At 42.0% G+C, this 27,909-nt stretch overlaps 1 long non-coding RNA gene across 1 annotated transcript in view; it reads left to right on the top strand.

Annotated features, from left to right (window-relative positions):
• The first annotated feature begins 7,810 nt into the window (after nt 1-7,810).
• LOC125172958 (uncharacterized) overlaps nt 7,811-27,909 on the top strand; it is a 57,817-nt gene continuing 37,718 nt past the window's right edge. The window contains exons 1-2 of the long non-coding RNA XR_007154877.1: nt 7,811-7,897; nt 11,324-11,425. This is a non-coding gene — a long non-coding RNA (uncharacterized LOC125172958). The remainder of the gene's footprint in view (nt 7,898-11,323; nt 11,426-27,909) is intronic.

Here is a 27,909-nt window from a genome sequence, read left to right as displayed (position 1 = left end):
ATTAAGGTCTGGGCATTAAGGACAGGGGACCCAGAGGGCAGCCAAGGGGTAAGAAAAGGAGTAAGAGCATGTTAATGGTAAATTACTCTGCCTCTTCCCGAAGTTTGCCTGGCACATGTCAGTACCAAAGAAAAGTTAAGTTCCTTTCTCCACTCTGGACACCATGAATCCTATTCCACAAGAATTTCAGAATTAATTAGCATCATTAATTTAGCGACCTCATCTTCCAAAGATATATACACACTGGCTTAGCACTATGCACACAAAACAGGTTTTCTGAGGGAAAATGCCTTCAAATTTCCAAATCTCTGATTTACAAATTAATTTTCAGGATACCTCCTATCCAAAGGTTAAATATAACCTGAATCCTATTCAATTGATGCACAGAACCAATGAAAATACCAGGAAATACATTCCTACAAATGAGATTTTTTTTACTGTGCATTGGTCCTTTCCCCAGTACATTCAATTAGTAAAATAAACAAAACAATGACTTTCTCCATTATTTGCCAGTATTTCAATATTGGCGATTGAAATTGAATGATCTGATGTTTTAACTTAAATGTAATAGGTACCTTTCTTCCAGAGACTCTAAGTTCCTAATTCATCCTCATGTGAAATGAAATATGGATGACTTTCCACATATCCACAGAAACAGCAAAAACCACTTGCCCACTTGACAGAGAGCTGTACAAGTCAATAGTGGGACCCAGTTTCCAGCTTAACACGTTTCTCCCCCGACTGGCCCAGGTTTCAACAATTACCAGCATGCAGACCTGTGTGGCCCATAAAGCCTTTCTCCCTGAACACCCACCTCGAGCAAATAAAACTTACAAAACACCTACTACAGGGGCATATGGGTGGCTTAGTCCGTTAAGCGTCCGACTTCAGCTCAGGTCATGATCTCATGGTCCGTGAGTTCAAGCCCCATGTCGGGCTCTGTGCTGACAGCTCAGAGTCTGGAATCTGCTTTGGATTCTGTGTCTCCCTCTCTCTCTGCCCCTCCCCTGCTCTCGCTCTGTCTCTCAGAAATAAACATTTTTTAAAAAAGCACCTACTAGGGGCCACTTTAAATGCCTTTCTTCTAATCCTAAATACAGTCTTTGAAATAGAAGCTATTGGCCCATTTTACAAATGGGAGAACTGAAGTTCAGCAAAGTAAGGGGTTTACCCAAAGTCACATGGCAAGCATACTGGGCTTAGGACTTGACCTCTACTGACACCATGCCACCTCCCAGGGCAGGATTTGGACAACAGGATACTCTAGGTGGGTGAAAGGAGAGGGAGAGTGAATACTGAGTGCTCAGTGCCCAGTTCATAACTGACCTGACAGTCAGGCTAGGTACCAGTCATGGGAAGACAGAAGGAGGCTCTCACTTCCCCCAGTGAAGATGACCTCAGCCCCAGGCCCCAACTTGCTTCTCACCTTATAGTATGGGCTCTGTTCCACCCTCACTACCATGCCTGGAATCTGTCATTGTATCTCCAACCCCAAGATGACCACAGAGACTCTTCAACAGACTCAAAGAGGCTAGGTTAGGACGATGTGACAGGAATGGCAGCTGCTATCAATGTTATGAAAGCTACATGGCATGTGACCATGAGCACAGAACAAGAGAGGGATCTTGTTTCTTCAGTGCTTTCTTGTTTCTCTATCATTGCGCACATGCCCCAATAACTCTTACAATAGCCCTTCAAAAATCCCCTTATATCTTATGGAAATGTCATTATTTATGATCTTTTTCATTCCAATAAATCTCAATATGTTGGATTCTTCATTGAGCTTTACCACAAGAATTATGTAGAATGTAACATCAAGATAAAAATTGCAAATATATAAACCACTGATATATAAGTATGAATTCAATTTTACCTTTCTCTCTCCTTTTTTTTTCCTAAAAATGACATGTATTTTCTCCTGGGTTGCTACCCAAATTCTCAATTAAGACAATGGTTCTTCTCTCTGGGAGCATATTCACATCACCTGGGGATATTTCATATGACACAGTGCCTGAGCCCCAATCCAGAAACAAGTGACTTAGTCTCAGGGATAGGAGGGCCTAGGTATTGCTTTAAAAATTCCTAGGTGGTTCAAAGAGGCTTCTAAGATTGGTAAGCTTTAGGGTAATGATGCTCATTTGCAGCACCTGGGGAGATTTTAAAAGTACTGGTGCCTGATCCCACCCCCATGATTTCCACATAATTGGTCTGTAGTGAGCCTGGGAGTATTAGAGGAGCTCCCCAGGGGGCTCTAATGTCTGAGAATCACTAGAGAGCACAGAAGGGAGATTATCATCCAACAGAAAGCAATGGCAAATGAGGAGACGTAAAAGGAACAAAATTATTCATGCTCCTCTGAATAGTTGGAACCCAACACTTGTGTCCCCGCCTGTTCCCCTTCCAAATATACTAGTAGTGAAGATAAAGATGGTTCCTCACACATCCACAGGCTGCCTTCTTTATATTCCCTCACAAGCACGGACCCCACTCTGCCATTTGCACAGGGTGTGTGGCCTCAGGCAATGGACTTAACTCCTGAAGTCTCAGTCCTCCCCTCTGTAACATGGGCATGCTCACCATCTGCTGAGTAGTAGTGAGGACATTAAAGGTGGCAATGAAGGTAAAGTGATTAGCAAGAGACTCAACACATAGTAAGTGCTCAATCAGTAAGTGTTAGCTATTTTAATTACCAGTGGCCTTTTTAGTCTCTTTTTGGTAATAATCACCAGTGATAATTAACACTCACCAGGCTTATTACACTCCAGGCACTCTTCAAGTGTTTAAAATATATTAATTCATTTTAAGCCTCACGATGACCTTATACATGAATCCAGTTATGAGCCACATTTTATAGATGAGCAAATTGAGGCACAGAGGGGTGAGTAGTAGAGCCCATGTCTTCACAGCACTGACTCCCACTTGCAGCAATGACTCTCACACCATTCTACGTGCAGCTAGCCGACCTCTCCATTTACCTCCGCCAGCTCTCATTTCTATTCTCTGTGCTACAAGCCTGAAGTCTGAGGCACTACCTGGGATGTGACGGAGATGAACGAGGCCATGGATCATCCCAAGGTCCCTCCTCCAGCCCCTGTCCCCAATGTCAGGGAGAGCTCAGTGCTTCCTTCCCTCTGTCCATCTTACAACTTCTTTACAGGTTTAACCCTGCTCAGATAAGTTTACCTCTACCTTCTGTTTGTTGAGAGGCTTAAACAGAATAATTTGTGTGAAGGTCCAGGCACAGTGTCTAGGACACAGTACATTGAGCCAATAGTATGTCCCTGTTGCCCTTAATCAGTGTGACTTCTCAGATCTCTTGGGAATTATTTCCTCCTGAGCAGCATGCCTGTAAGTCCATCAGCCCAGTGAACAGCTATGCCTTTCACTTTGGCCCCACACATCGGCCTCTGGGCTGCCCACAGATCCAGCGCTGGGCAGTGGCAGCAAGTGTCGGAGGCGGTAGTCTGCAAAGGGAAGGAAACACGGCCCCACAGAGCCTTACAGAGACAGACACTGTCCCAGCACGCTGCCATCTGAGCGTCATTTCTTACCACCCCATCAGCCCGCTGGCCCCACCTACAAGCTGAATTAAGTCCTCCCCATTGATCCACAGAGAGTCTGCAGAGAGCTCTGCCTTCCCCGACTTTGCACTCAACCAAGACTCAGATTCCAAACCTATCCTCCCGACCTCCCTGAGCCAGCCATTTAGATTTGTTGGTTCATTGTTGGCATTTTCCCCAAGCTGGCCCAGCTGTGTTCATCAATGCCAAAAATTACCAGTAATGTATTTTATTACTTCCTGATTGCCCAAACCTTTTATTTTAGCTTCCTAGATGCCAAATTTTAAGTCACCGGGCAGTAACGTTGCCCCTTCTGAGTCATCCATTAACTTCTTGTTTTTAATGGCTCTGCTTTCTGTCTGGTACTTCTTTGTCCCTGAGCATCATTTTGGAAATTTTCCTGGCCCATTATTTTTAAGCCACAGAGTCTACAAAGCCCACCAGTCTAAGTATGGGTAAGAACTATTGCCACCTTCTAGAAATCACTTATGGGGAGGAAAGGTCACATAGGAAACTTTCCTGATAAAAGCTGGGTGGGTTTCTGAAGATGTGGAATGCTATTTCCCCACGGTATCCAGGATAGCATTAGGAAATCCTTCTCTACAGAATAATCAAAGGTAGCCCAGCTCGTCTGCAGGATTATCACACAGCAGGCGGCACAGTCCAACTGTGGGGGCTACAAGTGTAAACTCCATTGGTTCACTGTATAACTTAGTCGTGCTTCACTTCCTGACCTCAGTTCCCCATCTGCAAATGGAGATAACAATGGGATTTGCACAGGAATTAAAAGAGATCATGTATTTTCAATACGTGGCATGGAGCAGATGGTCAAGAAATTATTGCTGTGGTTACTATTACCATTTTCATTATCTTTTTGATAGTGACAGAATTTTCTTCTCTAGGAAGCATCAAGAGCTAAGGGCTGGAAAACACCTCTGTAAACAGGGAGGCAGGACTAGATGAACGTGGTGTTCTCTGACTCTGGTCAGTCACCATAGAAGAGGAAGCAGAGCAGTGCCTGGGTCCCTGGGCATTCCTGACCTCTCCTATCCCACTTGCCTACTCCTCAGCCCCCCTGTCCAGCTCCCTTCCCCCCACCCCCAACTCCTCCCCTCCTTTATCTCTCCAAGGTGCTGAAACATTAGATGTCCTCCTGGCTGTTCAGTGGGAAAACATACAGAGCTTATATTTTTCTCTCTTTAATATGAAGTATTTTAAAGGCTAAAAATTCCAAGAAGGGGATGCCTGGGTGGCTCAGTGGGTTGAGTGTCTGACTTCAGCTCAGGTCATGATCTCACGTCTCATGAGTTCAAGCCCCACATCAGGCTCTGCATTGACAGCCTGGAGCCTGCTTTGGATTCTGACTCCCTCACTTTCTGCCCCTCCGCCTGGAAGGAAGGGAGAAAATGTGGTCAGAGTGTGCTTTTCACTTTTAATTGAATATAATGTATAAGTTATTGTATAACGTATATACTATAATTTATGAGTGATTATGGCTAAAATTGGCTCTCTTCTTTGTATTTTTTCAGTATTCCAATATTTTAACCTAATTCATGCCTTTTGGGGATTAAATAAATGAGTAATAAAGATTTATCATTCCAATTAAATGAATTTTCCCTGATTCAGTAATTTCACTGCAGTAAAGCTTGCTTTCCTCTATGATGAATATCCCAAGCTCTGTCTTTAAGCCTTGTGAGATGGCAGAGAAAATTCACTGGCGTCATGAAAAAAGCACAGAGGAAGTCTGAAGAGAGAGGAAGATACGATCTTTAGCTAAAAAATGAGCACCCAGCCAGTGCCAGAGGTCAGAGGCCAGTAAGCTCCTTACCCTGCGATCCTCCTCCCTTCCTTCTCCAACACCCTGTATTCTAGAAGATCCTGCATCTATTTCCTTTTAGCACATTCGATAATCTCCTTTTGCAGTTAGAGTAATTATAAATTTACTTTCTCCATATTTGATACACGGGCTTGTCTATCAGTGGTGGATGCTTGACATATGTAGACCAAGGCAGTGCTCTGTGTGTCCATCGTTGTGAGCACACTGACAAATCTGGAATTTTTCTGAGCTAAGAGGTAGGTGCCATCAGTGCTAGTACTGTCTGTGTACCCCTAAAACAGAGTTCAGACCTAAGGGAACCTGCTATTTAAAAACCCAAGACCTAAGTTTCTCTCAGTCCAGGTACTGCCATTTTGCCCAACGTTGCCACAGATACATTTCTCTGTATTCCTAATTTATCCCCATCAGCCAAGAATTGGTGTTTAGTCATCAAATCTAAATAAAAAAGGGTCCAAACCAAGTACAAATTGGTATACCTTTCTGGAGGGTAATTTGTCCATATCTACCTAGTAAAATAAAAGTAAAATTTGTTTTACTTCTATGAACTCACTTGCTTAAGTGTGCAGAAATAAAGTCACACATCCATTACAGCATGGTTTACAACAGAAACAGTAGGAACGACATAACTCCAAACATCCATACAATGGCATATATGCATTCTTTAAAAGGAATGAGGTATATCTCTAAATAGTGACGATGAAGATATCCAAAACACACTGTTAAGGGGGAAGGAAACAGTCCATTTACGTACTATAAACCTACATACAGGGGCGTCTGGGTGACAGTTGGTTCAGTGTCCGACTTCAGCTCAGGTCATGATCTCATGGTTTGTGAGTTCAAGACCCACATCCATCAGAGCCCACTTCAGATGCTCTGTCACCCTCTCTCTCTGCACCCCCCCACTTGCACTTTCTCAAAAATAAACATTGAAAATAATAAAAAAATAAACCTACTTATATAAACAGAAAAGTAATTTGTTTTTCTGCTCATAGAGACAGACAAAATGTAGAAAATATCTCATTTCACACAGTAAATTTTTTATATGTGGATTAAAATGTTCCAGGCTCTGTTTTAAGCTCTTTATAAACACTAACTCATTTAATCCTCATGACCGCCTCTGACATAGGTACTATTAACCATCTGCATTTCAGATAAGGATCAGTAGCCTCAGAAAGCCCAGGTCATAATAAGATCCTGACTCAGGCAGTTTGGCCCAGCACCTTCTTTTTTTGTTGTTGTTATTTTTTAGGGTTTTTTTTTTGTTTTGTTTGATTTGGTTTTTGTTTGTTTTTTTTTTTTTTTTTGAGAGAGAGAGCAGAGGAGGGGCAGAGAAAGAGGGAGAGAGAGAATCTCAAGCAGGCTCTGCACTGTCAGCACAGAGCCCAATGTGGGGCTCAAACTCGGGGACTGTGATGTGAGAACAGAGCCTGAGCCGAAATCAAGAGTTGGATGCCTAACCAACTGAGCCACCCAGGCACCCCAGCATCTTTTTAACAATTACAGAATGCCCCTTCTTTCTAGTACTCCTCTAATTTTTCGTATACCAGCAGTTATTGCTTTTATTTTAAAATTTAAGAATTAAGAGAAAAAAAGTGGGGTGCCTGGGTGGCTCAGTCAGTTAGGCATCCAGCTCTTGGTCTCAGCTTAGGTCATGATCTCATGGGTTGATGAGTTCAAGGCCCACATTGGGCTCTACACTGACAACACAGAGCCTGCTTGGGATTCTCTCTCCCTCTCTCTCTGCTCCTCTCTCTCTCTCTCTCTCTCTCTCTCTCTCTCTCTCAAATAAATAAACTTTAAAGAGAGAGAGAAAAAAGAGTCTACATCCATTTGGGGCATTATCAGTTTTTGTTATAAGGCATAAACATGCATTCCTGCTTCAGGGGTCAGAGGTTTAGAATAGAATTCAGAAATATGAGCAGGTTATTTGCCTTTTAAGTGATAAAAATGGCAGAATTTGTTTCAACTCTTGATACTGAAATCTAGCCCAAGAAAACAAGTGGTTTCAGAGACCCTGCTTTTGGAGATACATCTATGAGACCCTGAAAGCCCCAAGCCAAAGAGCTCTCCAATCACGTCTCCATTCATCAAGAAGGCCAGGTGCAGGTGGGGAGAAGTGGGTCTCACTGGGGTGCTGCAGTGCCCCGCACTGGCTGTGGATACCCGCATGCCAAGCAGGTCTTAGGAATTTCATAGTAATCGCCCTGCCCTCTAAGGTGGGCACTTAAGTTATTGGAAATGAATCACAACTCACCTTCTAGTGGTGGTTTTGGCATCTACAAGCTGGGGGACTACTACTGTTGCTCTACTTAACTGATGACATCACACAAGAAGGTCTATTAGATGTACTGAGGGGTAAGAGAAAGTGGACGACAACAAACAAGAAAATGTAATCAGCTGGTAAACAAAGAGAGAGAAAGCTTCAGTCAAAAGGATCAGACTGAGGAAGGGAACACCGCCAAGCCCCATGTATGGGACCAAAGGAGAGTGGATGAATGAGGTAGGCGATTCCCAGGTACACTCGGGTCTGGTGGGGAGGAGCCACAAAACAGCCAGGAACTTTGGATGTAAATAACAAGAACCAAGGCGGCTTACAGAAAAGAGGGTGGGTGCAGTATTGCAAGGGCGAATGGAAGCCAGCGGCCATTCACAGCCAGGTAAGAACCAAACTGGAAACTAGAAATCCAGCAGTCACCCCAGTTGCAGAATTCTCAGACCTGCCAAAATTCTAGGCGGTAGATATTCTTCAGCACACCTACATGGCAGAAGCAAGTGGTGTTTCTATTCGGTCATCTTTCCCAGGCTTCCAAAAATCAAGAGACAGTTCCAACATCTAAATCAAGTTGGCAGTGTCCTTGGCTCCCTGAATTATTTTGCAATCTGCAGCTCACACCTCTTAGCCTTCCTGACAGGAGAAAAGAGAGAGACAGCATTTCCGTTTCTCTGTGTGATGCCAACTTCTTATCTCTTCTCACTTCTATCTCCCTTCTTTCCTCTATGACATTTCTTTGGCTGCCCAGAAAGTCATTTACAGTCTCCCTTATGGCATCGCTGGCCCCCTCCCTCAGCCATGAACCTTCCCCATGGTACATTTCTGTAATGGTTTAATGGATTGCTGAGTGGGATCATTCTGCAGTCTACATTCGGGTGTGACTGCCCCCACAGCTGCAGCTCCCAGGGCCCACGAGTGACCCAGCTGCACTGTGGAAAGCAGGGTCCAGAAACCTGAGTACAAATCTCATTTCAGGAGTCCTAGTTTTCACCTGAGGACCTATCATAGCTAGGTTTCTACTAACAGCAGAGCCTGAAACAAGGACTCGCTGTGGGTAGTTTATTTGGGAGGCGATCCCAGGAAGCAGAAATGGGGCGGGGATGGTGGTGGGGAGACGGATTACGACAAAGTGAAAAAATTCAAGCTAAGAGTATGTTATCCAGCCTGCCTCTGAAGGCAATGGGAGCTCTGTTTTGTTGGGAACCTCTGACAAGTGTTCAGATCCTCCCAGAATTACTATCCTATAGAGTGGGAGGCTGAAGTTGGAGCCACAGACCCCAAACCTCTTCCTTCAAAGACTGTCCTAGGGGTCTGTATGCATCTTTACTTTCTAGTTGCTCCTATGCATGGACCAAGAGGGCTCCTACAATTTTAAAGTCCTCTGAAGTAGAAAGGAAAAAAAAAGAAAAGCTAAGCTTGGAGCAAGATGCCTTTAGCAGAAGCAAGTAAGAACTTGCAGTAAATTCCACTGCGTTGCAGCCAAATTCAAGAGTTGGCCGAAGGGGATGGGACACAAAACCTGGGCTGGGATAGGTCTTTAACTGCTCAAAGGAACACATACATGTAGTTTAAAAAAACTCAAGTAGAGAAGAGTGTCCAGATCTTCCTGGACTTACAATGGGTTATAACCTGATAAACCCATTGTAAATGGAAACTGTCATAAATTGAAAATGCATTTATGCACGTAACCTACCAAACATCACAGCTTAGCCTAGCCGAACTTCAACGTGCTCAGAACATTGCCCACAATTGGGCAAAATCATCTGACGCAAAGCCTATGTTGTAATAAAGTATTGAATAGCTCCTGGCACTGATTGAGTACTGAAAGGGACAAATAGAATCGTTGCCTGGGTGCAGAATGCTTGTAAGTGTATCAGTGGTTCACCCTGGTGATGGCAGGCCTGTCTGGGAGCTGCCGCTGCCCAGCATCACAAGACAGGATCACTCGGCAAAGCGCTGGCCCAAGAAAATATCAAAATTCAAAATTCGAAGTATAACCTCTACTCAATGCATATCACTTTTGTCCCATTGTTAAGTCAAAAATCGAGGCCTAAACAAAAGCCTAAGTCTAAGGGCCCCTGGGTGGATCAGTCGGTTGAGCATCCAACTTTGGCTCAGGTCATGGTTTCATGGTCTGTGAGTCTGAGCCCCGCATCAGGCTCTCTGCTGTCGGCACAGAGGCCACTTCAGAGCCTCAGTCCCTGTCTGTCTCTCCCTGCCCCTCCGGAGCTCATGTTCTCTTTCTCTCAAAAATAAATAAATATTAAAAAAAAAAAACTAAGTCAAAGCATCATAAATCAGGGATCACCTGAATAGTAAAAAGCAGGAATTTCATACTTCCCCTCCCCAGGCCAAAGCCTCCTTCCCAGAGTCACCCCCCTTACAACCATTACTGCCTTTTCTGTGAGTTACCTCCAATGACCTCCGTTTCTTACTCTTCCGCCAAAGAAATGTATTGGAATCATCCCTCGTCTCCATACCAAGGATTTCTCATGAAGCTTTGGGGTTTTTCCCCCCAATCTACCTTTTTGCCCAAGGAATCACAAATAAGATAATGAGAGAAGGATTTGACCCAGCTTAGCTCTTCACATGCAGTCATTTATGCCTCATCAGGGTTAGGAAGTACTCGGACTCACACAGTTTTATTTCCATGCCTGAGATGCCTACAGGAAACATACAGAGCTGTGGTGATGCCAAGGCAGAATCCCAGAGCAGGAAATAAATGGAATTACGTATCTGGAAATTGGTGCCACAGATATGCAAATTGCTTTGGGTGAGCATCGATTCCAACAAGAATTGAATTTCGGAAACTACTATACCCAACACAAAGAAATATTTGACCACATGACAGGTTTTCTGTGAAGACTCAGACCTTCTATTTATCCAGACAGCCTAGAGCATCATCTCATCGTGTGACGAAGGTGATGTGTGTACGGCAGAGGTATACTCTGAATTTGCCGGGACAAACACAATTGCAGATATTCTATCCAAATGGCTCATGGGGGCCCTTGTTAGACCACAAATATGGTGGCACAAGATATTAATGATCAAAAGAGGTGAACCTAGCCCTAGCATAAGAGTTCAGCCCAGCAGCTGTGTACTAAACTGTCTTGACACACTCAGCATTGCCACACTTAGCATACATTTATGATTCTAAGCAAATTACTTAACCACTCTGTGCTTGGATTACTCATCAGTAAATAAAGGGTAATAGTAACATCTACTTCAAAAGGTCATTATAGGGGCACCCTGGGTGGCTCAGTTGATTAACAGTCCGACTTCGGCCTAGGTCATGATCTCGATGATCCTGAGCCCCACATCAGGCTCTGTGCTGACAGCTCAGAGCTTGGAGCCCGTTTCAGTTTCTGTGTCTTCCTATCTCTCTCTGCCCCTCCCCTGCCCATGCTCTGTCTCTCTCTCTCAAAAGTAAATAAACATTTAAAAAAAATTTTTTTTAAAGATCACTATAAGGATTAAGTGAGATAGCACAATACTTCTCCATCCATCCTGGGTGAAAGAACATATTTCTAAAATTTTCAATCTGATGTGGACTAATACTCTTAAAAACACAATAAAAATAGCCACCATATAGCAATGACAAATGCAAACTGCTAAACACAAATACCCAATTCCCACTTCCGTCATGTTAAACAGGTTACAAGCTTTTATCAATCATCACCAGTCTGAGGACCACACTTAGAGTAACACCGCAATCAATCGCATCCATAAAGGGCTTGGCATCGTGTCTGGTATGCTGTAAGTGTTCGACAAGTGTTGGCTTTTTTAATTAATATTACCTGAGATATATCCAATTTTATGGTAAATGCTTTTGCTGATGTGAACCATGTTGTTGGAAGCTGTCTCTGCTGAGCAGGAGGAGAGCACGGGAGAGCTGAGCTGTCTGAGTAGCAAATTAAAAACAACAGGCCAAAATGAAATAAGAGTGAAGCCTTTAATCACTCACTGTGATAGCAAAAGCAAGAGGCTAACCTTCAGGAAGCAGCCAACTCTCCCATTCCATTCTCCCCCACAGAACAGTGCTCTAGTTGGAGAGACAGGCGAATCAGCACAGATGGGGGATGGGGGTGGGGGTGGGGCATCTCACTGCCTGGGGAGCCCAGAACAAAAGTCTTCTGCAGTTTTAATGGACCTGAAGTTCACAGGAGAGGGGAGGGCTGGAAGTTGAAAAGAACAGGGTATTGAATCTGAGTGCAGAGGACAGTATCTTCAAGGTTTCCCGATTAGGAGACCTCCAAATGCAAGTCCTGGCCTAGGAATGCAGGCCTGCGTAACAGCATGGCTGGCCAAGAGGCCCTGAGTCCTGACCATAACTCCCCTCACAGACTGCAGTGCACTGGCTGTACATCAAGTCTATGTGGGAAGGGTATATCAGTCGGGATTCTCCAGGGAAACAGAACAAAATGGATGTGTTCACTACACAGCAATGCATAGCAAAAAAAAAAAAGTGTTTATACATATTTACATAAAGAGATTTATTTTAAGGTACTGGCTCATGTGATTTTGAAGGCTGAAAAGTCCCACTGTCTGCTGTATGCAAGCTAGAGTCCTAGATAGGCCAGTGGTGTAAGTTGAAGGTCTGAGAGCTGGAGAACCCATGGAGTAGATCCCAGTCCAACCAGGAGCCCAAGGCAGGGAAGGATTGATGTGAAAATCCAACCAATCAAGCAGAGAGAGAATTCAGCCTTCTTCTGCCTCCAAGTTTTATTCACACCCTCAAGGGATTGGATGTTGCCCGCCCACATGGGGAGGGCCATCTGCTTTACTCACTCTACCAATTCAAATGCTAATTTATCCCAGAACCATCTTTGCTGATGTATCTAGAAATAATGTTTAATCTGATATCTCTGGGCAGCCCATGGTCTAGTCGGGTTGACACACAAAATTAAACATCACAAAGGGTAATTTTCCTTCCCAAAGCCTCCTAGATAAAGCCTTTGTAATTGCCTGTAGTCTAGCCTGAAAAATATCACACATAGGGTTTTTAGGCCAGGAACTGAGCTCCTCACTGTGATCAAGGTTCTGACCCAAGAAAGGGCAAAATTTGAATGACAAACACTGCTCTTTGAGGTAGCCTTTTTAGAAGAATACTCTGACTCAACAAATCACCTTGTTTTAGGATAAGTCTTTCGTAACACAGGTGTTTGAAAATCAACAGATAACACCATTTAGGAATTTCAACTAGAAAACAAATGCAAATTCTAAGAATAATTTGAACAAAATGAAGTTTTAAATTATGATGAGAAGTGACATAGCAAAACTCTGCTCTTTATTCCTTTCTAAGGAATAGTTCTTAAAAATCATTCCATGAACAACCAACTTGGTTATTATAACTTCCCAAACAATATTTCTAATTACAGGAATCTCACTAGGTTTGCCCAGTAATTTAGTAGCAATGATTCTATCATTGCCTACTTCTTCAGTCTCTTCCTATGATTAAGATATTCTTTTTAAGAATGACCTCACCCGGTTGGGTGAAACTGAAATGTATGTCATAAAAGTAGTAAGGGATAAAAATTGGGAAACTTTACCCGGCAAAAGAAACTTAGAAGGACCAGGAAATGATGACACAACAGCTATCTTTAATATTTCCTGTATTAGATGTATTCAAAGAGAAATTAACTGGGACCAACAAATAAAATTAAGAGAGAAGCATTATTTGAGCTACACATACACAAACACAAATATTTTAATATAGGAACATTCAAGAGTTTTTAAGAACAGGCCACCTAATGAGAAAACCATGTATCTGCAGCTCCAAGAATTTTTTAATGATAACTGATGAAGTTCTGGGGTGATGGGAGTTTCTTGGGGTCCAGAGCTGACAGCCAAGAAAGAATTCTTGAAGACATCTTTGGTGCAAAAGGAGATTTTATTAAAGTATGGGGACAGGACCCATGGGCAGGAAAAGCTTCATGGGGTCTTGATGGATAACTCATTATATACTCTCAGGTTGGGAGGGGGTCAGGGATACAGCAAATCTCCAAGGAATTTTGGAAGCAAGGTTTCTAGGACCCTGAGGGGCTTACTGTTGCTAGGGAAACACCATTTATTACTGTTGAATAAAACTTCTGTCAAGAGACCCTTTAGATGCCTATGGGGGGGCCATAAGCTTGGAGCAAGATTGCCAGCATACATCCTAAGGCAGTTGAGATAAAGGAGGTAGATTTACTGGATCCTGCAGGTTGGGACAATATTACACCAAGGTTCTCTTTTGTCCCTAGCAAAGTGTCATCATTGAGGCAGCTGAGCTCCTACTTGTCAGTGGGCCGTAGGCAGTAAGGGTATTTAGTTTTTCATTTGCCTTAGTTTCCCACATCACCATGGCAAGCACTTAACCCCTTTCCTTTGTTCTTGGGTAGCCAGGAGTGTCCAAGGAATATCGCATGTATTCCACATGGAGAGGAGGGGAGGTTGTGCCAGCCTGTTCCATGCTCCCTCATCAATAACAATGGTGATGGGTGGATTAAAGCATTAATACAAAAGCAACACACACCAAAGGCTTTATCAATTTTATTTGTCCAAAGGTCATCATAATATTGATCAAGTAGATGAAACAAGGAGAAATAACAAAAATAAACTGGTCTCAAAACAGTTGAGATCTATCTGATAGGGAAAAATTATGTGATAAGATGGCCGACGGGACTGATCTGGGAATTCCAGTTCCTGCGCAAACTCTCCTGCCGGGTTCTTCTTCCTGCTCCGCTTGCCGCGTGCACCAAATTGCCACTAATGTGGAAGTAACAGACTATAAATTGTCCCCCATGCTTAAGTTCAGGGATCAGACCTCTGGAGAATGATCTCCTCTGAGCCTGCTGGTGTGAAATAAACCTCCTGCCTTCCAAGATCTCCAAGTGCCGCTTGGTTCTTCCACTGGCTGATCCAGACCAGGTCCCATAACATATTCAATACTCATTTCTAAATTTGGACTCAGGATTTACCTCATAGATAGCAGCTCTTAACTGGTATGTCAATTTGTATTTAACTTGTATTTGAACACTTGCATGAAAAATATTTTTTCATAAAGTTAGGCAGAAAAGAATGTTACCCAAACTTTAGCTATATGACTTTCATAATAGTTCTAGAATTAATTACTGACTTTTAGCATTACAGAGATTCTGTATCACCTTGAAAGTCTTAATTATCCCTCAGCATCATCAAATCCCCTCCAAACTAAGCCAAAGAATTCATCACGTCCTGAGGCTTGCATTTCAAAGACTATTGCAGAAACTTAATGTAAAATTCATATGCTTCAAATGTCTGTGAATCTGTTCTGAAATTGGGTCTTCATTTCCATAAAATAACTCTGGAATGCCACAAAGCATGTGATTCTACTGAGCTGAGGACAGTTCAGCAAGAGGAAATGAGCATAGTCTCCAACTACCATCTCTAAAAATCACTCGTGCACCAGTTAGAATGTTCTCAGTAGCTAGAAACAGAAAACTCAACTTAAACTGGCTCACACATTGAACAAGACTTATTGGCTCACATAACTTACAACTCAAAGCTGGCACATTTCTTAGGCATGATTTGTTCAAGACTCCAGCTCAATATCTCTGCACTTCTCTTTATGGTTATCTCGTGTGTGAACTTCAAGACAGCTTCACAATAGGACACAATGATGCCAGGAATTTCAGTCTTTATATCCATATTCTCATCATCCACAAGAGAGAGAGAAAGGGCAAGAGAGAGAGAGAGAAAAGAGAGAAAGAGAATGGGTTTTCCTATGTCCTGGAACTCTAGTAAATTTTCTAAGGGTCACGTTGATTAGGCAACCTCTGAACCAACCCCTGGGACTATGGGAATGTCACACACTGAATGGCTTAAACCAGGTGGTCTGAAACAATTGTGGGAGCAGAGGGGCAGGGCAAGTCCTGGATTTGCAGCATTTGCCAATTTTGGTGGTATAAGTGCTTCCTCCCCAGCCAACGTGATGAGACAAAGAGAGAAAATTTTAAAAATTAAAAAAAAAATAAAAAGAACATGAAGAATGCCAGTGATATTGTCAAAGAGAAGGAAGAAGTAACAGTTTGAAAGCCCTGGGGGAAAAATAATGCCTTTTCCTGATGGTATCCTACTGAGGTAAATCCACTTGACAAAATGGTCACATACATAAAGACTACAATAATAGATTCCTAAAATATTAACAGTTGTTTTTTCTTGGTGGTAGAATTACAAATAACCTTCATATTTTGTGAATATACAACATACCATTTTTACAATAGAAAAAAAGCAGTAAGTTCTTAATATTACTTGCAAAACAAAACCAAAGCTCATCCAGGAACAGATGCCAGAATTCAGCACTCCCACTGCAGCATTTTCTATTAAATTACATGGCATCAATCAACAAGCATTCCTCTCATGCAACGGAATAGAATGAAATTGTTTAGGAAAGGAAAGGCTGCTTTGCCACATTATAAATTTGCTTTTTCTGCAATAGTCATGCAAATATTTATAGATCACCCTTTATCTGCCATAATAGTTTCCATGAATTGTTCCAAAACAATTTAGTTGGCATTCATCTTTTTAATAATATTCTAAAATTTTAATTGGAATAAAAATCATCAAAACGAGTATGTTTTACAGATTTATCATCTCACTCAACTATCACAGCAGTGCTAACTCGGAACTGCAAGTCACAAAAGATTAGGAAAAAATGATGAAGTTGATGGACCAGCAAAACTATCTTTAATTATATGGAGAATTTAAATTATCAAAAACTAACTGGTTCTCCTTGCTTAAAAAATTATAACGTCTGAGTGGCAGATGAAATAAGACAGAAATTCATCCTTCTTCCTCTGCCCCTCATTCATAAGCCTTTTTGTTAATTTCACAATGGAGAATATGAAAAATTAATGAGATTTTTGCTTAAAGCATATCCCTCTAAGCTTACACTTATTTAAATTAGAAATTCACCAAAATGATGTGTGCTTTTTCAGACTCCTGAAAAACAATTCGGTAGCCTTCAAATAACAATCTCAAAAGATAGAGAAATTATACAAATATATTTAAGAAACAAGTATCTAAATCTCTATTTTTTTTCCTCTTGAGTCTTTTTTCAAATCAAAAGCTACAAAGTATTTAAATTCATTCAAGTGTACGTGCTTATTTCTGCATCTAGCATAAGATTGTATTATTTTGTCGTGTCAGAAAAGCAGCAATTATAGGACCATGACACTGGAATTCATATGCCATAACACAAATGTCCAAAGGATTTACAGTGACATGACCTTGAGAGTAGAAGATGATCTTTCTCCCTAGATATATGTCTTCCATACCAGATTAGTTATTCCTGACGCAAAGGATCTTCTTTGTGTCATCGGCACCTTTACATACCGGTGGACATTTAAAAGGTTTTCAGTGAGTGTTGAATAAATGAGTCAGCAATTAAATGAAGCTCTGTTTTGTCCCATGCCTCAAGTTCACTAATCCAGAAACCACTTTAAACTTAAATAAGCAGAGATGTAAAGCTTAGTGAGGGACACAGTCACACAGTAGCTTCTCAAGTCAAACATGGTCCATCCATCCTCAAAACCTCAAAAGAGAGACCACTTTCTCATTTAAGGAAGCCATGGTATCTCCACATTATTTACCAGAATCCAATGCCTAATTCAGGTCTCCAGGAGCCCTTCCAGCAAGCTATGAAGACAAGCACCAGGTGTCCTTTGGAGCTCTGAGTCCTGGGTTTGGGCGCCTCTCTGTCAATGAACTCTCCCCTATCTAGTCTTACATTCCTCCCCTCACAGAACCAACATTCTCAAGATGTGCCCGCACATGTGTTTCCCCAGTTTCTCTAGGTTCTTTTAGCCAGATTCTGTGATTCCTTTGTGAGGACCATTTCTTCCTGAAGCCAGACCCATACTTCCCTCTTCAGGCTGAACAGAGACCAGAATCTGGTTATTGGCCTAATTAGGTAACGAGGGAGGGTGGGAGCAAAGAAGTTACCCACTTCACATGAGGCTTTGCATGGGACCCAGGCCACTGGGGTGGGGGTAGGTTTCCTTTGTAAAGGGCAAAGGAGATGCTTCTGCCAAATAAGGATCCAAAGCAACTGGAGTGTAAGGTTACCTATTGCTTGCCTCAAAATCCCCATCTTTCCTTATCAGGGTCCTAACATTGACATAGAAGACCTGTTGCAGTGTTGCATATAAAGCTTTACACTCCTACCATCCTTAAAATTAAACCCTGACGTTGATTTTTCAGCATTCTGTATGGTAGCTACACTGGCTAGCAGAACATGGCTTAAATGTGTCTGTGACTCTGTTTACAAAGCTGCCAATGCCATCAAAAGAAGAGGACCCATGCCACAATCCTTGTAAATTTTCTTTCTCCCATAACATCCAAGTGCATCAGCAATAGGTCTTCCAACTACACTTCTCAATAAACCACAAGTGAAAACTTTCGTAACCGAGATGTGTATTAGGCAGAATCATGCCCCCACAAATGTCTATATCCTAATCCCAGAAACTATGAAATGTTACTTTATGTATTAACAAAAGAGATTTTGCAGCTGTGATCAAAGTTAAATACTTTGAGATGGGAAGTTTATCCTGGATTATCAGGTGGACCCAATCTGATCACATGTCCTTAAAAACAGAACCTTTCCTATCTGGATTAGATAGCTCTCTATGTGAGATGTGACCTTAGAAGAAGGGTCAGGGAGATGCTGCATAGCTGGCCTTTGAAACAGAGGAAGGGTCCACAAGCCAAGGAATGCAGGCAGCTTCTAGGAGCTGGAAACAGCAAGGAAATCGATTCTCTCCCAGACCCTCCAGAAGTAACGTAACCCTACTGACACCTTGATTTTAGCCTACTGAGACCCAGGTTGGACTTCTAACCTACCAGACTTTAAGAAAAGCAATCAATACATTTGTGTTGTTTCAAGCCACTAAAATTATGGTAATTTGTCACAATAGCAATAAAAATCCAATTCAGGATGCTGTTGCATGCCAGGGTTATTAACACTCCACTCACCACCAGCAATGGAGCTCCTATGGCTTTGAGACAGATAGGCAGGCAAATTGACTTTAAAATTGATCTTGAGGCTCTGCTTTCTAGGTCCATTCCTGTTTCAGTTACCTCCCCTAGAAAACAGTCTGTGACAAAATTCCTATTTCATGAGTTTCCTATACACAAAATTTCATCAGTACACACGCACACACAGCCCTAATTCAAAATTACTATATGTTAGTAAACAAACTGTAGGCTTGATTAGCCACAGTTAGCCAAAAATCAGTGGATTTTTGGACTGCCTTAGAGAAGTTCCTCTTTTCTGAGTTCTTGTTACTAAGAACAAGAATAGAGTCTGTACTAGATTAGCACTGCTCTTGCTGGGCAATCCTGATGTTGGATAAGACCAGATATCTCACCTCGGTCTTATTGAAAGGTCTGGGCCAGCTGTCCATTGTGCCCTTTGATTCTGGGATGTCTTAGTAGTCGATGGTGCTACCAGAGATCTTAGGTCTGGCTCTGGGTAGCTCCCCCCATGGAGCAATGTTCTTCAACAAACATACCTATTAACATTCTTCCCTGTGATTTCTACCTGCATGCCTTCTTAAACACACATTCCTCTCCTTATTGACCTTTTCACTCTAAAACTATATTTGTATCACAGATATACCTGTTATTACAATTAACTTAGTATTTATAGCTATTGAAATCAAAATGAGTTACAATTAAGTTCACCGCACACTACCCCCTTTCTTTTCCTGTTGGCTTTCACTAGGTTCTCTCTGGGTTTGAATTCCAGGAAAAGAAATCCAGGGTAGATCAAATGAATCATTTAAATTACTGATTCTGAGGCTTACAAACACAGGTACGGGACACTGAGAGAAGTTATAGGTCACCCTTTCTGTAAATATACAAACTACCTAAAGGAATCGACTTCCCCCTATGTAGGACAGTATGAGGGTTGGTATAAGTCTCCAAATTAAAAGCAAAATACAAAAGTGAACTCACTGACCATATATCCTCATAAATTTAGGAATCTGGGGAACTAATTCAAGGCCTCTTTGCACCCTATGTTCAAACCAATGAAGCTGCACAACAGTTTTCTCCCTGAACAGCCTCGGCCTGTTGGGCAATGTCCAGGGAATGGAGCCCTGAGGCCACAGAAAGCTGGTCCTGTTCAACTAACTTCATGGTTCCAGGAACATTCATAAAAATAATGGGTGATGACAAAAGCATGTATTTATAAGAGCTATTATAAATGTTGTTAAATGTGCTCAAGTATCAAAAGCAGCTTCAGTACTTTCATTTTAAGTAAAATATAGTCAATGGATTGAAATGGTAATAACCTGTCCAGATTCTTGAAATAAATGGAGCCTGGTAGATAAATTGCTTTATGTGGAAATTACTTCAGAGTCTACTCCGATACATACTGTTTTTGAACATGTAGAGCAAGATTCAATAAAGTTAACTCTATTAGGATCTGATATCCTATGTTTTCCTGGTGGTTCTTAAAGTTTAATACGCTTAAGAATTGCCTGGGCTGATTGTTAAATAGGCCAATCCTGGTTCCCAGTCCCAGAGATTTGGAATTAGTGTATCTGAGGTGGGACCTAGAAATCTGTCTTTTTAACAGGCGTCCTCTCCCTTCAGAGGATTCTGACATAGGTGGGTGACAAAGCTTTCTTTTAAAATAATCTGTGTGAGTCTATTGCTGGACTCCTACTCTGGAATCTCAGTGAGTCCAATGACCCAGCAAAGAATGCAAGGAGGGATGTGATAGATTGTAAGCACAGTGTATCAGAAACCTCTTACTGATCCTCTTAGGTCTCACCTGTCACCAGTATCTTTGACCTAGCAGCCAGTGGCCCATTCTTCATGGACTGTGACCAACTTGATGGGGTTACAATCCATCAGGACTTCCTCTCATGTCTGTGTCTCCCATTCTCACTTCCTGCCACAGGGCTTCACTGTATGACACACTGTGGGACTCACCTGCACCCACACACATGTAACCTGTAAGTACTGGAGGAATTAATGTCCCATGAAGCAAAACTTGGATCTTGGGAAATGGAGGGGGCAGAGAAACTCTTCACCATCCTCCCCCGATGGACAATCCCAAGAAGCAGTCATTTACATGGTATCTTGGAAGATGGTTCCATTGAAAGCAAGCAATTATCACACCTGATACATCAAATGGCTCTCTCATTCCCTTTCTCCCCTTGTCTCTCACCTGTGTTCGTTGGTATTGCACTCATCGATAACCTAAGAGCACATAAGCCTTTGCCTCCAGCTTTGCTTTCTGGAGAACCCAGGCCAAGATATATCATATAATTAAGTTATTTAACCGTAGTGTAGCAAAGAATTATAAATCCAGGAGCTCCCCTGACCTGATATATTCCTCCCTCACTGAAGATTGCTGAGATCTCTGAACTTTAGACAAAATATCTCCATGAGGGACAGAGGAGGTACTGAGAAGCCACATCCACTTACACCAGCATGCAGCCTCGATCTTGTAGGTATCATTTACATCACTTGGTAGGTAGAACCCTAACCAAGCCCAATATAAGTTGCCATTCTCACCAATCCCAAAGTCTGGACTGACCAATTTTTATAGCCTAGCATGACTCACCTGGGTTACACTAAATTCATCTAGATTAAAATATTTATCTGTTCAATAAGAATGCAATGTGAGTTTGACATTCCGAACTTCTATCCCAACAAAGCTAAGTTCCGTTTCTCTGCTGTGTCCTTTCGTGACCTACACTAGGATATCACACCCACCACATTCCATTCAGCAGAGGCAAACCACCTGTGCAGCTCACATTCATCTTCACATGGAGGGAAAGGAGACTTCCCTTTGGCATGGAAGCATATCAGAGTCTGCAGATGATCAGGAAACTACCACCCGGTTTTGCCCCGGAAAGGCTCACTAGTGTATTCACATCACAGAATCCCTAGTTAAGCTGCAGCTTTTTGAGGACAGAATTGTGACCATCACTTCCTAGTGCAAAGTTGTATGTGCAGTAGACCAAGAATATAGGCTAAATAGATACACTCAAAAGCAAAAGACGTCATCTTCATGGTTCCCTGCACTTTAGTTATTTCAATCATTACTAAAACCAGGTATTTACATTAAAGCTCTCAATTGACATGCCAGGTGGAAAACTGAGGCCATTAGATGAGTAACTGGAGCAAAAGTCCCTTTCACTTCAATTACTTCAAAAGACAATGCAGGAGTTTTTGCCAATAGTGTGATTTTTCTCCTCCCCTCTGGAGGCAGCAGACTTTCCCCTCAAGTTTTTCTGTCAACTTCTAATTTCTCCCTGGTGGCTCTGGGCAACTCAGAGAAGCAATTTGTCACCAATCCTTTTTATTGAAGATAGAAGTCACCGTTCTAGTCTAAACTAGTCCCAGGTGAGCAGCGTGTTAACAAGCACTAACTCCTTCATTAACTTCAAACAGGCTGTCATTCCTGGAACATCCAAGGGAGTGAGAACTAGATTGTTACAGTGAGACGAGATTGGTCCCAACAATAGAATCAGAAACCCAGTTGAGAATTTTCAACAAAGCAAGCATCAAGCATAGGAAGCTAAATGCTTTAGATCTATAGTACCTGAAGTCAAAAACAAAATTGAAAAGGAAAAAAGATTCTCCCCACCACCCATTCCAGAGGAAGTTATGCATATTCCTAACTACATTTAAAAAAGAGAAAGAAAGAAACTTCTGCCAAAATGCTTCCATTCACTCCACTAAGATCAACCAAAGTAAAAAAAATAAAAAAAAGTATGTTCTCCAAAAGATAAGAACCTGAAGCATAATTTATCCAATTTGCACTATCTCGTTATAGCCAACATTCAAACTGACTTTCAAGTGATAGTAAACCTTTTATTATATATGGCAAGGGTTCAAGAGTATAAATTCAGTCTCTTTGAAAAGACTCTTACTCCCCTTACCATGAACTCATCTGTTTCTAACTTAAGAAATATGCCATTTTAATTACAGAGGAAGTGACTGTGAAAAGTCAGGTTTTGCCTATTTTTGTAAACTGAAACCTCCTAGGACACAAATTGCCTGTGCGGCCCACATGTGCTGTGCTAACTATAGACCTGACCAAGCAGCAAGACAGGAACATCACCAGACACAGATAAAGAGCAAAGAGGATAGTGGTTACTAAGAAACAAAGCACTACGCATCTGGCCTTTTTTTTTTTTCTTACAACTCCCACCACTCTGATAGTTAAGAGAGATGCACTCATTTCTTTTATTAGCACTTAAAATGGGTAGGTGACACATTACTGAATTTACTTACTAGGATACAGGATGCATCATTATAGAAGATGCCAAGACTACCTTCTAATGGCAAATGGGTAACTCTGGCTTTTTTAAGCCACCCCTTATAGGCCAGCCATTACAGTGGTAACAGAATATACAGGTGCTTGCACTCAGAGGCTGAGATTAGAAGTGGATAGAATTCCAGGGGCCTGGGGGATAGAGCAAAAATGGAACAGGACATCGTATAAGATGAGACTCCAGCTTAATAGCACAAGTTGCCAAGTATAGGAAGAGCCAGTGGTCTGGGTTAGGCCAGACCCACAGAATGAACGAGGTGAAAGGAAAGGACTGTGGGGCCAGGAAGCACATCTGTGAGACAGAGAAGTTGGCACTGGTATCATTCTCGTGTGCCTAGACTTCTTTTTAGCCCCCGCCCTGGCAGGCTGGGAAAAGTGTTCCACGCTGAGTCATCTGAGAACACCCATTTTTATGTTTCTAAACTGTCACACAGGCTTCGTCACTCTGCCGCTGTAAAATTTCTATCCAGGGCCATACAAAGTTGCTGTCCCCAGAGGTCTTTGAGAATGAGGAAAATGAGAAAAAGAGAGTAGACATGACAAGACGAATTCACAGACCCCTCCAGGTTTCTGCTTTCTAATAGACCTCAAATGGAATAATCCTCCTAAACCACCACATGGGCTTTGCGATCTGAAAGCCTTCTCAACAGCAACAAAGCTGAAGATCGATTTCACCCAAGCGAAAAGTAAAGTAAGCAAAGGGCATCAGAGAGAAGGAAAGCACAGAGAGGTGGAACTAGCAGCTTCTAAGATTTTTTATTTTTTTCAATTTTTTTTAATCTGTTTTGAGAGACAGAAAGAGTGAGAGGGGAAAGGGCAGATAGGGAGGGAGAAAGAATCCCAAGCAGCCTCCCAGCTGTCATTGAGGAGCCCAATGTGGGGTTCAAACTCACAAACCGCGAGATCATGACCTGAACTGAAACCAAGAGGGACGCTTAACCGACTAAGGAACCCAGGCGCCCCGGGCAGCTTCCAAAATTAAGTGGTGAGTATTCAGGGATTCTTAGATCAGTGTGAGATCGTGTCAGGGATTCATTCATTCCTTGGTCACCCTCTATCTGTCAAGAACTTCTTGGGTGTGGAGAAGAAAAGGTGAAATTCATTTATGACTTCCAGGAGCAGAAATAGAGACTTTACACCACAGCGGACTACTTGCTATAACCCTGAGCAAATGCTGGAGGTGCATGGAGGGGCAAATGCCAGGTGAAATAAGAGTGCTCAGCATGGAGGAGGGGAAAAGCCAACCAGGGGAGGGTGGGTACTCCAGAAAGAAGAGCTGGCAGGTGACAGGTCTATCATAGTAAAAGTTCTCTGACAAAGAAAGTCTGTCTCCCTGCAAAAAGACGGCAGGTGGGAGCCAAGCAAGGTCAGCTACTTTCCTGCAAGTGAAGTAATTTACAACAAGCATGAACCTCAGGGCTCTGAAACGTTCACGATTTCAGGCACACCAACGCAATAAAACAGATGATCTCTCTTCTCCTTTAACATCTCTAGTCACTAATGTGGGAGAAATTTGCCATGCAACTCATTGAATGCTAAAATTAGTATTTACACGTTTGTAAGCAAAAGGCTAATACTTGGTGTTTCTGTAATTTTAAGATGTGGATAATTGTTAAACGTGGATGGCTGTGTTAATTGCGTTAATTTAGAATCTTAAAATAAATATGATTAATAATTAGCATCCACAATATTGCTTCACAAGAATCACTTCTGAGTGAGTGTTCCCTGCCGTTGTGGGTCTGAGAGGAGTCCGCCTCCTTGCCAATCTCTGGCAAATGTGGACAATGGCAAGCAGACACAGTCACCTCATCTCCCTGGAAGCCTTTCCCCTCACCAAGGTGGGGGGCACTCGATCCTGGCAGAGACTTCGACGGGTCTTCAAATAAAAAGCAACAGGAAACAGCCTCCCTGGATGAGGGCATAGGATTCTTTTTTTGTTATAATTTGCTGGTATGAGCAAAACCATGCATCTTGAATTTGAATAGAACATGATGCAAAAAATGCTATTTTTGTCCTTAAAACTTTATCTGCCATGAAAACTAAATTTAACATAATGATCCTACTTTGGATCCTGAGCCACCAAAACACAAAACAAAAACAAAAACCATATAGATATTGGGACAATTGGAGAAGTGGAGAAACTTAAGTTATAGATCAATCTTGTATTGACATTAAATTTCCTGGTTTTGATCATTGTACTGTAACTGTGTAAGAAAACGTCTTTATTCCAGGGGCACCTGGGTGGCCCAGTCAGTTGAGCATCCGACTTTGGCCCAGGTCATGATCTCACAGCTTGTGAGTTTGGGCCCCGCATCGGGCTCTGTGCTGACAGCTGGGAGCCTGGAGCCTGCTTCAGATTCTGTGTCTCCCTGTCTCTGCTCCTCCCCCACTCACACTCTCTCTCTCTCTCCTTCAAAACTAAACATTTAAAAAAATTTTTTTGAAGAAAATGTCTTTATTCTTAGTAGGTATACATCAGTGTATTCAGGGGCAAATGACAGGACTTCTGCAAAGTATTCTCAAATGGTTCAAAAATAATAATATATAGAAAGTGAAAAATGATAAAGCATATGTGGCAAATTATTAGCAATTGGTAAATTGGGGTGAGAGGTATGCATGAGTTCTTTGTACTGTAGTTACAATTTTTCTCTCAGTTTGAAAAATATTTCCAGATAAAATTGTAAAGGAGTTCTACTTCTCTACTTTTCACAGAGTGCTGATTGCCTATTATCTCCTATCATCACACTGTCTTCCTCCCAGCTGCCCTCCTCTCGTGTGATTTTAGTTATCACTTGGGGAGCACTTATGTCACAAACACTGTGCTGGGTAGTCTGAGGGAAATACGGAGATACAGAGTAATGAGGTGCAAACCCTACAAGAGTGGACACACATAACCATCCTGTGAGAAAGAAGCTACCATGAGGGGGAAGGACAGAGGAGGAAATCAGAAAGCACTAGGGCTGGTTTAGGCTACAGAAGGCTTCATGTAGAGCACATCTGATCTGAGGTCAGCTCTAAGGACAGGTAGGATTGTCACAGTATAACCCTAGAGTGCAGGACAAGTGGCAGAAGGCATAGGGGTGGTTGGAACGTCATGAAAAGAAAACCCTGACACGAGAAGGGGAAGGTGGGTTCCACCTGGGAATGTGCTGGGCATGAAGTAAGGTCAGAAAGGAAAGACAAGGTCAGATGCAGAGTGGCCTTAAATGACAAGAGAAGTATTTTGAATTTTAGTTTAGACACCAGGGAGTTAAGATCTTTGAGAAAGTGGTTGTTTCCATCTGAGACTGGGAACCATGTCTTGAGTTTCCTTTGTGGAATTTTACTTCACACATAACTGACATTCAATAAATAGTGGTGGTGTGATATTTGTAAAAAAGTAAACATTTACAACGTAATGCAATTTTCTTCAAACTCAAGTCTCAGGGACACCTGGGTGGCCCAGTCGGTTAAGCATCTGACTCTTGGTTTTGGCTCAGGTCATGATTTCATAGTTTGTGAGGTCAAACCCAGGTTGGGCTCTGTGCTGATGGCATGGAGCCTGCTTGGGATTCTCTCTCTCTCCCTCTCTCTCTCTGCACCTCCCCCATGCATGCACACACAATGTTCTAAGTAAATAAACATTAAAAAAAAAACCCAAGTCTCAGAGATTTCTATCATTAAAATATGAAATCTATTCTGAAGTGGGAAAAATTGTTGGGTGCCTCCCATGTACCAAATGTTTTACATATTTTCTTATTTAACCTGCCCAATTCCCACATTTAATAAGTGGAGCAAAAAAAATTAGGTAAACACCCAATATTATAGGGGACAAGACAGGCTGCTTTAGTTTCAAGCAATAAAAAAAAAATCAAAACAAAACAACAAAAACCAAAAAACACATTTAACTCAAGCATTTAAGAACTTAACAGAAAGTTTGGAAATCAGATTCAAAATTTTCAGTTAGGAACCAAAGCAGTGGCTACTGAGATGAATTCACCCCAGCTGTTTTTAATCTCTTGGTCACTCTATCCTAATGCAAGTTCTGGCAGAAATCATTCATAGCCATTCTTAGCTAAGGCATCCCAACTGTTAGGATAGGCATCCCTACCTTAGGTAGGGCATCCCAAGTGTTACTCCCATCATATTGTATCCATGGTACCATAAAAATATAATATGTTTTCAGAGGCTGGGGTGGCCATGGATATGAGGCACTCTTATCTCCTGCTACAAGGATATCTCCTGGCCAACAGTTGAACAGGGTAGGGGTGAGAAGTGAGGAATAATAAGGGGTCATTCCAGCAAGACACAGAAGTCCTCCAGTGGACACCTTTGGCTTGAAGATTCCCCATAAACTTAGCCAAACTTTTTTCAACACTGCATTTCAAGACTTCCCACACAACCTTCCTTGCCTCTCTCTTTCTCCAGGTGTCAGACCTGCCTGTGATCTGAAGGTCTGTTCCGTTCCACCTACCTCTGCTCCCTCTCCCAATAAATCTCTGAATATCTAATCCTGTCCTGGCATCTGCTTCTCAGCAGACCAGAACTAATGCAGCAGTAAACCAAATGTTGAACTCTAGCCTATGTAACCTCAAATCTATGTTCTTTTCACTATCCTCACAGGAGCAGTTATAGGCAGGAAAAACGTGGTTACCCTAATAATCATAGAGGAGACTCCACTCTTATTTAGGTGACAGAATAGAGGATAGATTTATCCATAATAATAAAAAAGCTAGTTATGAAATTCATTTAAAAAATAAAGACCACTTAGGGGGTAATGTTTATATTTCCCAAATTATGTGACTCTTTAGGGGATTGTTTCAAAGTGCAGAGTTCCACTGGGATGTTTGAAATCTACAGTGACTTACTGCAACCCTCCTGAATGTCCAGTGGAAATTCTATTCCTATACTTGATAACAGGGAAAGAAAAGAGTCCCTACATCTC

Source organism: Prionailurus viverrinus, chromosome A1, assembly GCF_022837055.1.
Source record: "Prionailurus viverrinus isolate Anna chromosome A1, UM_Priviv_1.0, whole genome shotgun sequence".
NCBI classification, from domain to species: domain Eukaryota; kingdom Metazoa; phylum Chordata; class Mammalia; order Carnivora; family Felidae; genus Prionailurus; species Prionailurus viverrinus.
This window is presented reverse-complemented; position numbering and strand designations above follow the sequence as displayed.